This window comes from Homarus americanus, unplaced genomic scaffold (assembly GCF_018991925.1).
Source record: "Homarus americanus isolate GMGI-L3 unplaced genomic scaffold, GMGI_Hamer_2.0 scaffold1024, whole genome shotgun sequence".
Lineage (NCBI taxonomy): Eukaryota > Metazoa > Arthropoda > Malacostraca > Decapoda > Nephropidae > Homarus > Homarus americanus.
Window position 1 is genome coordinate 897,028 of NW_024715228.1, and position 15,645 is coordinate 912,672.

The 15,645-nt window shown below is 36.4% G+C and overlaps 1 long non-coding RNA gene across 1 annotated transcript in view; it reads left to right on the top strand.

Moving 5' to 3' along the window:
* The first annotated feature begins 4,950 nt into the window (after positions 1 to 4,950).
* LOC121855214 overlaps positions 4,951 to 15,645 on the top strand; it is a 34,578-nt gene continuing 23,883 nt past the window's right edge. The window contains exon 1 of the long non-coding RNA XR_006086750.1: positions 4,951 to 5,813. This is a non-coding gene — a long non-coding RNA (uncharacterized LOC121855214). The remainder of the gene's footprint in view (positions 5,814 to 15,645) is intronic.

Genomic DNA, 15,645 nt, shown 5'->3' on the forward strand with positions numbered 1-15,645 from the left:
GTAGGACATTTCGCAATTAGATGATACAGTATTATGAAAATTATTATTATATACAAACGTTCTCACAATGACTGGCCGAAAAACGAAGTCACTGTTATCAATAAAGGTGATTTTAGTATTATCTCTTATGTGGTGTCAGACTCTACGATACTTGGCCACTACAGAGAGAGATCAGACAAGTGACATAATAATTTCTGTTTATCGAGGTGTTTTCTTGTCAAAAATTAAGAAATATCTGAAACGTTGAACAGTTGCACGTTATAATGCAGAAAAAACACGGGTAGGGAGGCCCCAGTGTGCTACTTTGGCTGCCAGCGAGAGAAATAAACATGGAAAATACCTGGAAATCGTGAGATAATGAGGAGGTGTTTTTCTTACAGTAGAATTCAACCGAAATATCTAGATATCTTAAAGTGAACCTGTTATCGTCACACAATATAACGGTACTAGAGACCTATCCTAAACAATTCTTACAGTCAAGACTTAAGTACAAGTATCCAATGGTCGTCTGTCGTGTCTCAAAGTGTGATCTTAATATTCCAGTGATGTTTTTTTGTTTTTAGACCAATTTTGAGAGGAATTTTTGCACTAAGGTAAGCAACAAAAGGCGTTAAGGGGAACACGACATTTTAGTAACTTGTGATTTTTAAGATTTTCAATAAGTAACTAAATAAATAGCTACTTAAATAAACAAATGAAGAAATATAGATGGATAAAGAGACAAATACAACAGTAAAAGTTAATTTTCAATATAGTAAAAGATATGAAATGAAATATAATAATGTTAAAATGCCTAAAGAATCCAGTTTCACGTTTTTCAGTTTAACAAAGTTCTTGATCTGTCATCCCATTATGTTTCCACCAGTTAAAAAGACATTTGGCGAAGAGAATAAAATAAATCTTAATTTTTAATCACTGAACTAATTTACTAATCAAGAATAAGTACTAATAACCAGAGTTGTAAGAGCGTAGTAATATATTTTGATATCAACATCAATTAAGGAGATATAAAAATGTGATACTTTCCGATACTGTTATTACCGCCGTGCAAATGGTACTTAATACCTACCTTTTTAATACATGTTATGGACCAGGGGCTGATCCGGGGGGGGGGGGCGTCCTAGGGGTCCGGACCCCCCTTTCTATCAGGAAATTCCAATACTTTTTCTTTAATACAGTATTGTACTCAGGCGTTTTTGTATAGTAAAAAGTAATTACTTTTTACCTCAGAATATCTCTTAATATCAAGTGCACGTGGCTTTAAAATGGCCTCCAAATGCTAGCCGTGCTCGCCATGTTCCCCGCCCACAACTTCTTGGACACAAGGTCAAATAAGATAAAAAACAAAATCACAGAGGATAAAAGAGAAACATCACATCCGGAATTGAAAATGAAATTACAATGTTCCTTTGACGTTTGGAAATAGCCTCCTACTGTGCTTTTACCGACTTGATTGTATTTTGTTACCCACACACTCACCTCCAACACTCCCCTCCCCAACACCTCTCTCTCCTCCTCATCTTCTCTAAATAAAAGAATGAGAGAGAAATTGTCAAATACTAACTTGGTAGGATCACCACAACAATACGTGTAGGTTATTTCTTTTAGGCGACTCGATCACGTTTTGTAATTACCACTATTAAAATTATCAAGTGTATATGTTGTAATTTTAAACGGAACTTTAGGTGTTGTTTATAAATACTACAACATTTTCAAACTTTAATTTTCTTGGTTGATAAACAGTTTTCAGTTTCATAAAAAGAGGAAGTGTTAAAATTTGCTGTAAACTTTGGTAGACATTAGAAAAATTGAGTTTGTTGACGTCAATATTCTAACAATTTAAAATCTGACAATTTCTTGGAAGCGAATTATCAAAGATCCTTGAAATTTTCTTACTTCAATCTATAACAATGGAAGCGGGAATCAAAATCATATTAATAAAAAGTAGCAATCATTCGTGTGTACAGTATTATTGTTCTATATATAATGTTATTGTATATCAAGGGTTAACGAAATACGAGTATATGCAATTGGGTTTAATTTTCAGTATTGGTCGAGCATCACCTACATTACACAGACTCTTACGTGCAGTTAATGTCTCTCAGAGGAGGTTAAGAGGAGTGATTATGTGTAATTCCCTATCTGCCCTCCAGGACTCTCTCTCTCTTTCTCTCTCTCTCACTGTCTCTCTCTCCTCAAGTTTACTCTCTCTCTCTCTCTCTCTCTCTCTCTCTCTCTCTCTCTCTCTCTCTCTCTCTCTCTCTCTCTCGTCTTCTCTCTCTCTCTCGTCTTCTCTCTCTCTTCTCTCTCTCTCTCTCTCTCTCTCTCTCTCTCTCTCTCTCTCTCTCTCTCTCGTCTTCTCTCTCTCTCTCTCTCTCTCTCTCTCGTCTTCTCTCTCTCTCTCTCTTCTCTCTCTCGTCTTCTCTCTCGTCTTCTCTCTCTCGTCTTCTCTTCTCTCTCTCTCTCTCTCTCTCTCTCTCTCTCTTTCTCTCTCTCTCACTGTCTCTCTCTCCTCAAGTTTCTCTCTCTCTCTCTCTCTCTCCTTCTCTCTCTCTTTTCTCTCTCTCTCGTCTTCTCTCTCTCTCTCTCATCTTCTCTCTCTCTCTCTCTCTCTCTCTCTCTCGTCTTCTCTCTCTCTCTCTCTCTCTCTTCTCTCTCTCTCTCTCTCTCTCTCTCTCTCTCTCTATCTCTCTCTCTCTCTCTTCTCTCTCTCTCTCTCGTCTTCTCTCTCTCGTCTTCTCTCTCTCGTCTTCTCTCTCTCTCTCTCTCTCTCTCTCTCTCTCTCTATCTCTCTCCCTCTCCTTACACGACACCTACTTCAGTTTGCTTTCCTTCACTTCCTTTAACACTGAACAAACAAACAAACAAAGACATGAAACACTAAACAAACAAACAAATGCTTTAAGCACAACTAAACAAACAAACAAATTAAACACTAGACAAACAAACAGACATCAAACACTAAAACAAGCAAAGATATAATAAACAAACACGGTCTTCAAACATAAACAAATACTTTTCAAACAACAACAAAAAGGTTAAGATTTTACCACTAAGTCGTCTTAAAGACATCGACTGGTGCCAGAACCTTGTTTAAGACGGCCAGGCACTCACACCTTCCTCACAAGTGCTCATCAAACGCCTTCACGAGCTAGTGTGTGTGTGTGTGTGTGTGTGTGTGTGTGTGTGTGTGTGTGTGTGTGTGTATTTAGATGTCGATTATTGAGCATTATGAAGAGTAAATAAAAAACTTGAGTTGGATGAACATAGCGGAATATGACTGTCGAGAATCAAATGTGTCGAACATATTGGAAGAGGGGACGTTATTGAGTGAGTAGTCGAGTGTTGGTGTCAAATGTGGAGCAGGAAGGACAGGAGGACGGTATACCCTGAGGTGGGCGTCAGTGTGAGGGTCGAGTGTCGAGGCGGACGTCGTGGGTAACACCTCCATTATCACACATAATAATGAGGGTCTTTATTTCATGGTCAGGAGGAGATAAATGCATAGAAAATGCTAATGGTGAGGGTCGTAAACACAATAGCCTAGGTGGGTGAAGGGCTGGGAGATGCTCACTACCACACTGTAGACACAACCTCACCTCCTGTCCCTCCTACCTCCTACCTCCTGTACCTCCTTCCTCCTACCTCCTCCTACCTCCTTCCTCCTACCTCTTTCCTCCTACCTCTTTCCTCTTTCCTCCTACCTCTTTCCTCTTTCCTCCTACCTCCTTCCTCCTACCTCCTACCTCTTTCCTCCCTCCTACCTCCTGTACCTCCTTCCTCCTACCTCCTGTACCTCCTTCCTCCTACCTCCTACCTCCTACCTCTTTCCTCTTTCCTCTTCAGCCGCAGCAAATCCAAATTCTCAAAAGCTTCGGAGGAGGAGGGTTTGTTTTCCCTTTGAGTGTATCAGTGTATGTGTACCAATATAATGAAGAGTTGTGTGAACGTATCTGAGTTGTGGATTTGAGCTTAGACCTAAAAGAAGACAGATTAAGTGGTGTTGGCAGACGGGTTCTGTTTGGTACTATGGCTCGCTTGGATGTTGTTTCTGTTTCTCGTAAGTAAGTAAGTAAGTTCGAGATTCCGGGCTCAGGTTCTCTTTAGGTCAGTAAGTGCAGCCTTCCTCTCCTCCTCCACTCTAAATGTGTGTGATGGGGTTACCGAGTGTGTGGTTATCACCCCCATTATGTGCCGTTAATGAGGGAAACAACATTAATTTGTGAGAATGTCATCCTCTGTTTACGCTCATCAGGACACAAAAACTCGTGTAATTTGCGCCTCGATATATCAATTTATTTACCTCGGAAGACTATAATATACGTGTCAATTTTTGAGGAGTTTTGGGCCGAACGGATGTGACGAATTACGGCCTTAATTACCTCCACTAACAAGTCCTCTTCACTTACTCCTTTGTTCGTTGTCGTCCAGAGTAAACTTGACAGTAGGTAATTTGCACATCCTGACCTCTCGTACACTCCCTTTTCCGTGTCCAAATTTATTACAGCGGTATATTACTGGGCGGCCGTGCCCCTCCCGCCGCCACCACGGATGTCATCCATTACAGTATCGGCAGGACGCTCAGCAAATATTATTATAGAACAAAACGGAATTTATATCCTCGTACGCGACACCGGTCACTGCCTACGCGCTCCTATTTTTTGGTGTTAATTACTGGGAGGGACAGTCACTCATTGGACGCGGCGCCTCAGGTGTCGCGTTTCGCGGCTGTCGGTAATTGGTTCATGAATCGTCCAATTACAAACAGGCTTTTCATCCGGGGCGTCAATTACCGCACGCCTCCAGCTGCTGGGCCTCCCACTTCCTTACCGAGTAGTCCCGCTACCTCCCCCTCACCTGGGCACCGGCCGGGAGAACAAGCCCAGATTGCTTCACTGAGAAGCGAAATGACTCTATTTGCAACTAGTTGAGGGCTGGTGTGTGCGCGGGGCAGCAGCAACGCCCAGTTAAGTGTTGGGGCAATGGGCAGCGGTGTGCCTTGCCCCGGGATGTACCCGACGTTTCACCGCCTTATTAATGCTTTATGGTGATTTTACGGCCGTCATGTTGAAGCGCTTCTCGGGTTGGTAACTTTATATACCAGTATTATACAGGTGATTAATGCCGCCATAAGGGGAGAGAAATATCCCGTAACACCTGAGACGAATATTGAAAATTTGTTATGAATTATGAGTCTGATGTTGACCACTGGTGTATTAAATATAACTCACTTAAATAAGAGATACAAAGATTAGTTGTGAAATTAGACAGACGGACGCTATTGGGAGATATTAATTGGGGAGTTTAAGTGTTGTGAAATTAGATAGAAGGATGTTGGTGAGATGTATTAATTAAAGAGTATAAGTGTTGAGGGAGGGAGGCCAGAGCGACCAGCACCCGGCCAGACTCACACGCACACGCGAGATGTGCATTCAACACTACCGCCCGGGGACACACACTGCCACTCCCTCGTACCTCTTTTCTCGCCACATACCTCAGCCACACTGCAGCTGACTGTCACTATCTGCACCGCACAGCTTCTTAATATCCCTTCGCTTCCTCTATCTCTCAAAGAAATCGGATGAGAGAGACAGGAAGGTAAAATAAGGAAGGAAATGATTGTGTTATCGGGTGGATGCGAGGAGAGTAGCAGCATGTGGTGCGGGGCTACAGTGAGTGGCCCAGCACACCAGTCGGGGGATTGGCCGCGGCCACACCACCACTATACTTCCCTTACGGCACGCCACTCACCACCTCCACCTTCATTACTGTCCCCACCACCGCTGCCTCCAATAACTCCTGCACATTTGCCGGTAAGGGAAGGACCACTTCATTTTCTTGCTCATTATACTCTTGTTGTTTGTGGTAATTACGATACACTGTGGTGAAGAAACTTGTCATTTTCAGAGCGTTTGTGAAAATGTTGGGGAGAACTGCGAGCGGTGTTTTTATCGCTGTCTTCGGCGGAACCCTGAAATAATCTCTCGTGTATAAGAAATATGTTCGTAAGACTTTATAATTATTTAAACTACGTCTTACTTAACAGGTATTTAGGAAGACGTGTGGGTTGGCTATCGTAAAATTAGTGCATATCGCGAAGGAATCTGGAAAGTGAGATTGGCTTGCGTCTTCAGTGAGCGGTTAGACGTTCAACTTAAAATACGGAGTAGAATTAGGCTTCGAAAATTCACTTGATTGTCACACACGATCTTAGGAGAAAAAAAAACGATGTACTGTATATATCAGGGTGTAGAAATAACAGTGTTCAGTGATTATATGAACATCTTTTATTTTCGTTGTCTATTTAGTGGTCCAACGGTGTCACGAGCAAGAGAGCAAAGTGTGTGTGTGTGTGTGTGTGTGTGTGTGTTTCTGAGGTTTACAATTCACAAAACAATTTTATTTAATTCTCCTTTGTGTGAACGCCATGTCTTAAGCGACTCGGACAGAAATATACATCAAGGTGTTTTCAAATCCATATTAATGATCGTATTTACTATCTTCATTCCCGCACCCCCCCAAAAAAAAATCGTCAAGTGTAAATCAACAACAAAACTCTATTGTTATCTACCAGAGTAAACATTGCTTGTGATGCAACGCCTAAGTTTAAACACGAAATTTACTTAAGCCTCTTTAGAATCTCCTTCTATTTAACGCGAATAATACACAGTAAGACTCTCTAAAATATTCTCTCTAATAACATGCAACTCTAACAAGACCTTCCTTCATCTTGTCTTGGAATCATCACTGTATTTTGTATTTATTTATTGATGAAGAAGAATCAACGAAAATGATTCCCCTTGTTATTATATTAACATTTTGTTCCTGGTTCAAAAGGTCGTGTTTATCTGTGAATTGAAAGTGTTTGGGTTTAATGCGGTTATTTATTGTTTTAGGAAATTATTACAACCTTTAGGATTATTAATGGATCTGGGGGTTAGTGAATACAAATTTAAATGTGTTATTTTTAGTGGTTTATTAATGTTTATTTATTTTTTTACATGAAAGACGGAAATAATTTACAGCAACACCGCACCACTTACTACCGACTTTGTAAATTATCCACAAAGTACAAACACCGACTCGAGTTGACTAGCAGCGACTGTTAAACGCCCGTCCCATAACAACAACACCAGCATAGGAGAACTCAGCATTACCAGACGTATCCTTTAGCTTTGTATAAACTCCTCGTGGAAATAACATCGGGCGATTCCTCAACCACCCGCTGTCAGCTCAAGCGGCCACGATCCCGACACCACAGCACTCCTTCCCTCCCACACCACACACTCAAGAGTTCCTGCTCCCATTAACACCGCTCTTGAATGTCTGATTAAACAATGGGTGTAAAATCTACCGTAATAATTCAATATCTTCATTTCAACAATATATCTAGGAAATAAAATAGCCGAAGACAGAGTAAATAGAGTTTGAAGTAATATATTATATACACAGGTCTAAGAGGCTACACCAACACCGTTCGTTATTGTTGTCTCCGAAAACTTTCATCCGTCTCATCTTAGAATCTAATGTTAATTGTATATGTAAATTAGATATGATAAGGCGTCAGTTAACGAATAATTTATGAAGAACTATTAATTTTTTCTTAAAACTCTTACAAAAGTTTTTAGATTTTTAATTGTTTATTTTCTTTACACTGGGAGAATAATTATCTCATAAAGTATATATTCTTATTAACTTGTTTCTTTTCTTCTATATTATTATTCACCAAATATGTTGAAATATAAGAACTAAAATTAATGAGGTTTTCTAAACATCGAGGAATATATTAATTGAGGTGTTATTAGATATACTGTATATGAAGAACCGTAAAAAGATTTCATATTTATCTTTGAAATTTAATGCCTTAAAACTGCAAGATATATCAAGATAACACAAACGACCATTACACCAAGGGGTATACTGTCGTGTACTGGACAATAATTCACCCCAAAAGTCGTTTAAGTTTCATGTTTGTTAGAGAAGACTTGGCTCGTTCTGCCTCATTATGTTGTCATCACCTGTGTTATGTTTCATCTAGATACAGTCTCTTATGAGGCCTCGGGTATTACCGCAGCTAGTGAGGGTCCTTCACCAGCTGCGGCAGGTGGTGATTTTTAACCTTGTAAGTCTCACCAGTTGCGGCAGGTGGTGATATTAATCTCGTAAAATCACACCAGCTGCGGCAGGTGGTGTCCGATGGATGGCCGCATCCTCCTGCTACTGCCGTCATGTGGTGCGTGGAGGTTGATGCCGCAGGACTTGTGGGAAGGCCGGCAGACACAGCTCATTAAGGCGGCAGGTAGGCGAGCAGGTTGATAGGTAAAAGGGTACGCAGGTAGACCCCATGAGTACTTGGTTAATTAAGCAAGTGTGTAGGTAAGGTGTGTGGGAGAGGTAAGTAGGTGTGTGTGTTATGCAAGTGAGTGGGCAGGTAAGACTGTGTGTGTGTGTGTGTGTGTGTGTGTGTGAGAGAGAAAGAGAAAGATAGAGACAGAGAAAGCATCACAATTTCTATAAGGTAAAGAGATATCTCGTTTCCTTTGTCTCTGAAAGTCTCACAAGTTGAAAGAGTGAAAGGTAGAAAGCATGTAATTAGAAAACCTCTCAGAAGAAAGCCTGTAAATAGAGACCGTGTAAATAGAAAGCCTGTAAATAGAGACCGTGTAAATAGAAAGCCTGTAAATAGAGACCGTGTAAATAGAAAGCCTGTACATAGAAAATACTATATATATTTGGTGTACTTGACGTGTTTTAACAGCTAGGGGTCTCTAAATCACCATTTTTTAAGCCTTGGTCACTACATTATATATAACTAAACAACTATTGTCTTATTAAGATCTATTGAAATTTCTATAATACATAAAACTGTATTAAAGTCAACTGTATTATAAGATCCACAAATATACTGTAACCGTTTCAATACTCTATTTTTTTTTACTATAATTTAATTGGGAAAAAAACACCATTCGAATATTACAAAAATCGGTAACTGTCCAGGTACATCGGTATTTAATTCTAGTTAATGAGACAGGTAAAGGTCGACATCCTAATTAACTACCGGTCTGTGAAATCGAAATTACAAGAAACTATTAATTGAAGGAAGTATTAAATATAGATAATTAGGACAAATGAATGCCTTATTAGCTGGAGGAAGAAGGAAAGGTTATTACCTAAGGATACATAAAACTCTACTAATTGGGACAAATGAGTATGTAATTAATTGAGACAAGTAAACTACAATTAATTAAAGACAATTTGTAGAAGCTATTGTCTTGAGATAAAAATGAGCTAGAGTGAGATAATTGCTATATAATTAAAACAAATAAAATACTACAGTATAACTTAACTCAAATAAAATTATATACAAGGGTGAATAAAAATAACTAACTTGAAAAATTAAACTATTAATTATCAAACAAAATGAATCGTAGCCATTAAAATACCTGATTAATTAGACAAATATGAATAAAACTAGGCAATTAACCTACAGTATATGATTAATAAAGCTAAATAAATATACAATTAATCAGACTAATATTTATATTTATATATATATATATATAAATGGAAATATAAATAATTAATAGTGACAGGTGAAAAATATTAGTGATGAAGGTAACTGAAATCAATTAATTTAGATAATATAATTAAACAGAGAATAGAAAAACAAGTACAGGAGTTAGTGAAATATAAATGCCTCAAGTAGTTAATTAATTCCAACTAAATGATATACAAATAAAAGTAATTAACTAGGAATTAAAATATCTAATTACTGAAGCTAATAAAAATATTTAATTGGGATTTTAAGTTTTTTTAGCTGAGAAAATGGAAATGAATACAAATATAATTAAATGGTACACGGAACAGCGAAATTAATCATTATTTTAGATAATTAAAATGTAAATTACACAAAAGAGGTTCCGGATAATTTTGAAATTACTTAGATAAGAAATAGCAAAGTGACTCATGATACAAACGAGGAAAACCAAAATTACAAAAAAGCGAACAAGAAAATGTTTTAAAAATTTGTCAAATGGACGTAAATAATAATAATAATAATAATAATAATAATAATAATAATAATAATAATAATAATAAAAATAATTATGAAATAATAATAACTAATACTAATAATGAAATAATAATAGTAATAAATAACAGTAATACTACTACTACTACTACTACTATTAATAATAAAATTAATAATAATAATAAAATAATACTACTACTAATACTAATAATGAAATAATAATAATAATAATTAATAGTAATACTAATACTACTACTACTACTACTACTACTACTACTAATAATAATAATAATAATAATAATAATAATAATAATAATAATAATAATAATAATAATAATAATAATAATAATAATAATAATAATAATAATAATAATATTAATAATAATAATAATAATAATAATAATAATAATAATAATAATAATAATAATAACGATAACAATGACAACAATAATAATAATAATAATAGTAATAAAAGCAAAACAAATCAAAATTAATAAAAGCAATATATAGAAAATTCAGTTCAACTCGACCAATCAGATGAATGTTGATGTTTGAATGTTTTTGAACACCAAAGAATTTTAAGGACAGAACAGGTATATATTTTTTTTTTACGTTAGGCAACCACTGAAAAATAAATTTGAATTAATTTTCATAAAATGTTTATTGTCACTATATATTTTTTTTTTGGGGGGGGGGGGAGTATTTTAACAACTCCAGTCTTTAAGTAACTATGTTTAAAACTAATTATATTCTAAACAAATATTCTTCAGTATTAACAAATGACATCTTTTCAATAAAATTCTATGTCCTGTTGAATCTGTGTGATATAAGCCTGTGTACAATAAAGCAACACTGACCCAAGATTTTTTTTCTCGCCGTTTTGAGTTATATTCGTTGATAACTTGTGTGTGTTTACTGATCAATAACACTCGCTTAAAGACCATAGTTGTTGAAGGGCAGTCATACATTATAACATCAGCATAAACGGCACAGCAGCTTCAACATGCAGGTACACCCTATGTGATCTACACTCGACCAGTCATACAGTAGGTTACGTGGTCTAAGTACAGGCGTTCCTTTATTGTTGTGTGGCAGAGATAAACAGGTGATCACGATAGGAGCCAACAGGTGAAAAAAACACATTGAAAATAATCTAACCTCCTGATGAGAGCTGTAACTTGGTGGACAATGGGAGCAGAAAGATACTCCCATTGATGATTCGAGCAAATACGTGTGGCAAGATATAAAACAAACACACAGAGTAAAGCATAAAACAAACACACACAGGAAAGCATAAAACAAACACTAGGATATGATTCGGTGATAACAAACAAACTCTTTGGGAAGATATGAACCTACAATATATAACTTATCATGACAGAAGTAAATATAGTCACAGGAGACATAAACAAACTACAGATAAGAGATAAACAAATACAGCTGAAACATAAACAAATATTCTATAGATACCCACAAACACGACGGAGACACAAACAACCCCTGGGGAAGACAGAAGTAAACATAGGTAAACAAACACTTCATAAAGGCATAAAGCAAACAAACAAAAACACAAATAGATGCTCTAAGAAAATTCAAACGTAACCTGAATACAAGAGCAGCCTCCAGACACGCAAAAACTGAACTACACACACACACACACACACACACACACACACACGGGGACACATTCACACTCACATACAAAGCGGACACACACACACACACACACAGTACCATTAACCCAACAGTCTACTTACTCAGCTCTCCAGTGCTCCACCTGCCAGCTGCTTTGACCATACCTTAGCGGGGCTTAATCATCAACATTACCTATGTGAGAGACACCTGAGCGCACCTGCCGAGTAGTTACCGACCTCGTAATGCTGTCTAAAGTCCGGTAAATGATCATGGCATTAGATAGGGTACTTCTTCAGCGTTTTTTTTTTCCTTCTTCAGGATAGTTGTCGGCTCTGAGCGGGTGTTGGGCCGAGGTAGTGTAGCGTTCGTTGCTGGGAGTGTAGCCAGAGAATATGGAGCGGTTTGCCGATATACTTCCCGGGAGTTGACTTGACTGACTGCGCCACCACCGTGTGTTTGGCGAACGTTCTCTTCAGGTTTAGTTTCCATTTTGTGGCGAGCGCAGAGGAACGCCAGGCGATGTGATGACTCGTGGTAGTTGTGTTTGTGGATATGTGTGTGAGTTAAGGTAAGGTGTGTGTGGGTGTGTGAGGGAGTGCCGCTGTACTTACTGAGGTGGAAATTTTTGCTTATTGGCGCATTCCAATGGTATAAAATTAATGACTTAGTGAAATGTTTTTATGAGAGAGAGAGAGAGAGAGAGAGAGAGAGAGAGAGAGAGAGAATAAGCTCATAACCATTTATATTACTTATTTAGTGAGCTTAAAGTTTTATGATAATTAAATAACTATTTAACACTTGGAATAAAATAGATTAACTTGGTACAAAACTATCTCACCTAAAACAAAACTTCCGAAACTTATTTTATATTTTCTTTGTTTTATAAGTATTTTTCTGGCATAAATATTTTTTTTTAAACAAAACTGCTGTCTTGTTCTAACTACTAAATTAGTTTACTATAATACAAAGCTTTTATTTAATGTAAAAATATTCAATTAGTACATAATTATTCAGTTGGTATAAAGACTAAGTATATTTACCTAACACACTTTTAACTAATGAATTCTTTAACCGGTAAAGAAATATTTATAATCTACAAATGAAATAAATTTACCAAACAAAATCCTTTAAAGTGAATCTTAATCACATCACAAACATTTAATTATTTATTTGGCAAAGAAATATTTAAATAAAATTAAACCTTTTAAATGAGACAGAATTATACACCAACTGGGTTTAATGTAAAACAGTGACACAAATATTATTCATGGTGGGTTAAAATATTTTGATCTAGCAATTAAATTATCTTAATGGTTTAAAGCTTCTTACCCGTGCAGCAGAGACAATTAACAACAGGTAGAGCAGAGTTAACCAGCTACTGTTGCTCGTTAAGCTTATCTGTCTTTTATGATATACCACACATATCTTTTTTAAGTAAAGTTATATGTAAATAGTGACTTAGCTGATACACAGGGATCTGGTATCATGGTCTTCAGCTAACATAATTTTTTTTAGCGGTGGAAGAAAACTTTAGCTGACCAATTATATTGTTGAAAAGTTATCTTGTTGTTAAGAAATTTATTTGTTAAAAAAAAATTTTAAGATGGCAAAAAATTACTTGAAAATTATTTAAATGACGCAAAGTTTTGGCTAATATTATTTTGCCGGGCTGAAAAATGAATGTTTCACTGAACAAGGGATTAATTTTAGTCTATAGGACAACTGTAGATGAAAACAAACAGCTAACAAGACCATTTGACTCTCAGTTTGGATTTAGAGCGAGAAGGTCAACTGAGAGTGCTCTGCTATCCTTTACTAATGACATCTTAAACGCCTTTGATGACAGTCAGTTCACAGTCGGTATAGGGGCTTATCCCACAATTGGTTTACCTCATGTCTGTCTAATAGAAAGCAGTATGTCTGCTATAATAATCATTCATCTGACTCCTCGCCAATTTTGTATGGCGTCCCTCAAGGCTCCATTCTGGGATCTGCATTGTTCTTGTTGTATATAAACGATATAGTCCACGTCAGCACACTTATAAAATACAAATTATTTGCAGACGATAGTAATCTCAATGCCAGCAACTCAGACATCTATTCCTTGATGAGAACTATGAACACTGAATTGACTAAAGTCAGGACCTGGGTAATACGTAATAAACTGACCTTAAGCCCCGAAAAAAAAAACACTACACAATCTTTCATAAAAGGAAAAACTTCCCTCCAGATTTGGACCCCCTGTACCTTGGTAATACAGTCCTCAAACGCGAACAAAATATTAAATTCTTCGGAGTTATTGTTGGTGAGAAACTTAGCCGGAGAAACCACATACAAGCCATTCACAGTAAAGTCAATAAACAGTGCGGTATCATGTATCACACTCGACAGTCACTCACTCTTACAGCAGTAAAATAAATTTATTATGATCTTGTTTACCAACACCTGATACACTGTCACACACTATGGGGGGCGTCTGGCTCTTCAAAATTACAACCCCTGATTACTGCACAAAAGAGAGTTGTGTGATAAATGACCTACTTGAATAAAAACTGATTACACTAACAAACAATTTGCTAAATGGAAAATGTTGAAATTCGAGGATATTAACACCTACTGCTGTGCCCTATTTGTTTACAAATCTGTCAATCACTTGCTTGACAATAATTATTTCCAGTTCCGGAATAATCAGAGATATAACTTAAGGCACCCAGAGCTACTAAGACCACCCCCCATGCGTTCTTCTCAGTCCCAGACCTCCATAAAATATCACGGTGTGAAGGTGTGGAACAATTTACCCCCACCCATCCCAGCAAAGACTACGCTCCCTTTAAATCATCTCTCAAAAAATATCTATAGTCTAAGTATTAATATTTTTTGTAATACCCATTTTATATTCCTGCATTTATTGTACCACCAAAACCGTTTTATCGGAAATTATCATGTAGATAGATAGAAATTACCATTGCAATAAATATATTTGCCAACGTAACATAATAGTGACAGCTCTGTCCTCTTGTTCCACCTTAATACAACCCGTGTTGTACTGCTTCCTTCTTTTATCATATTTATGTATATCAACTCCACAGTAAAGCATATATATATACTTATAATATAATGTAAAAAAGAAAAGAAAAAATAATAAATAAAATAAATAAATATCGAAGTGATGACCGTGGTAACTTACTGAGTTGTTTTTATTACCACCATGCTAGATGTACTATTCCAGTTGATACTAAATGTTACATAATACTTCCTTGTGATAAATGTACAGTACTGTATATATCAGGTGTCTTCATGAGAGCTCAGGCTCTCACCGGCTCAGCCATGTTAATATTATTATTTTTTCGACTCAGTTTCTATGTTCTTCTGGGTAAACAAACTGTTTCAATATCAATATCAATTTAGCTAAGAGTAATTAAAAAAAAATAATACATAAAAAAAACCCTCCTTAACATCTGCCAGAAATCAAATTAACTTCCAACGAACCAGCTAATACAGTAAAGTTAACCCGAGAGTGATCTGGTCAAGCCAAAGTTATAGCTGAGATAACATTTTAACCCCAGGTACTGTGATCCAGATAACTGAGGAATTTAATGAAGCTTATTATCAAATTCCAGAAGTTATCTTTCAACACAAGTTACAGAAATTGGTTAAAAAAAAATATTGGTTAAAAAGTTGAAGAAATACAGTAATAGATAAAATTACCAATAACCATTTTTCTCTTATTATCTACGAATGATTTTAATTGGTAAAAAAAAACACACTCAATGTATCCATCCCACCTGAAAAATCTGTTATATTTTAGACGAAACAAAATTGAGTTAACTGTTATAAATTAATAAAAAAAATAAATAGGAATGATATTGGCACTAAGAGCTGTGATAATAGCTTTTATATCTCAAATAAAATCGAAAATTTATCTCGTTCCAGCGGAGCACTCAAGACGGTGCAAAATTACGGCATTAATAATTACCTCA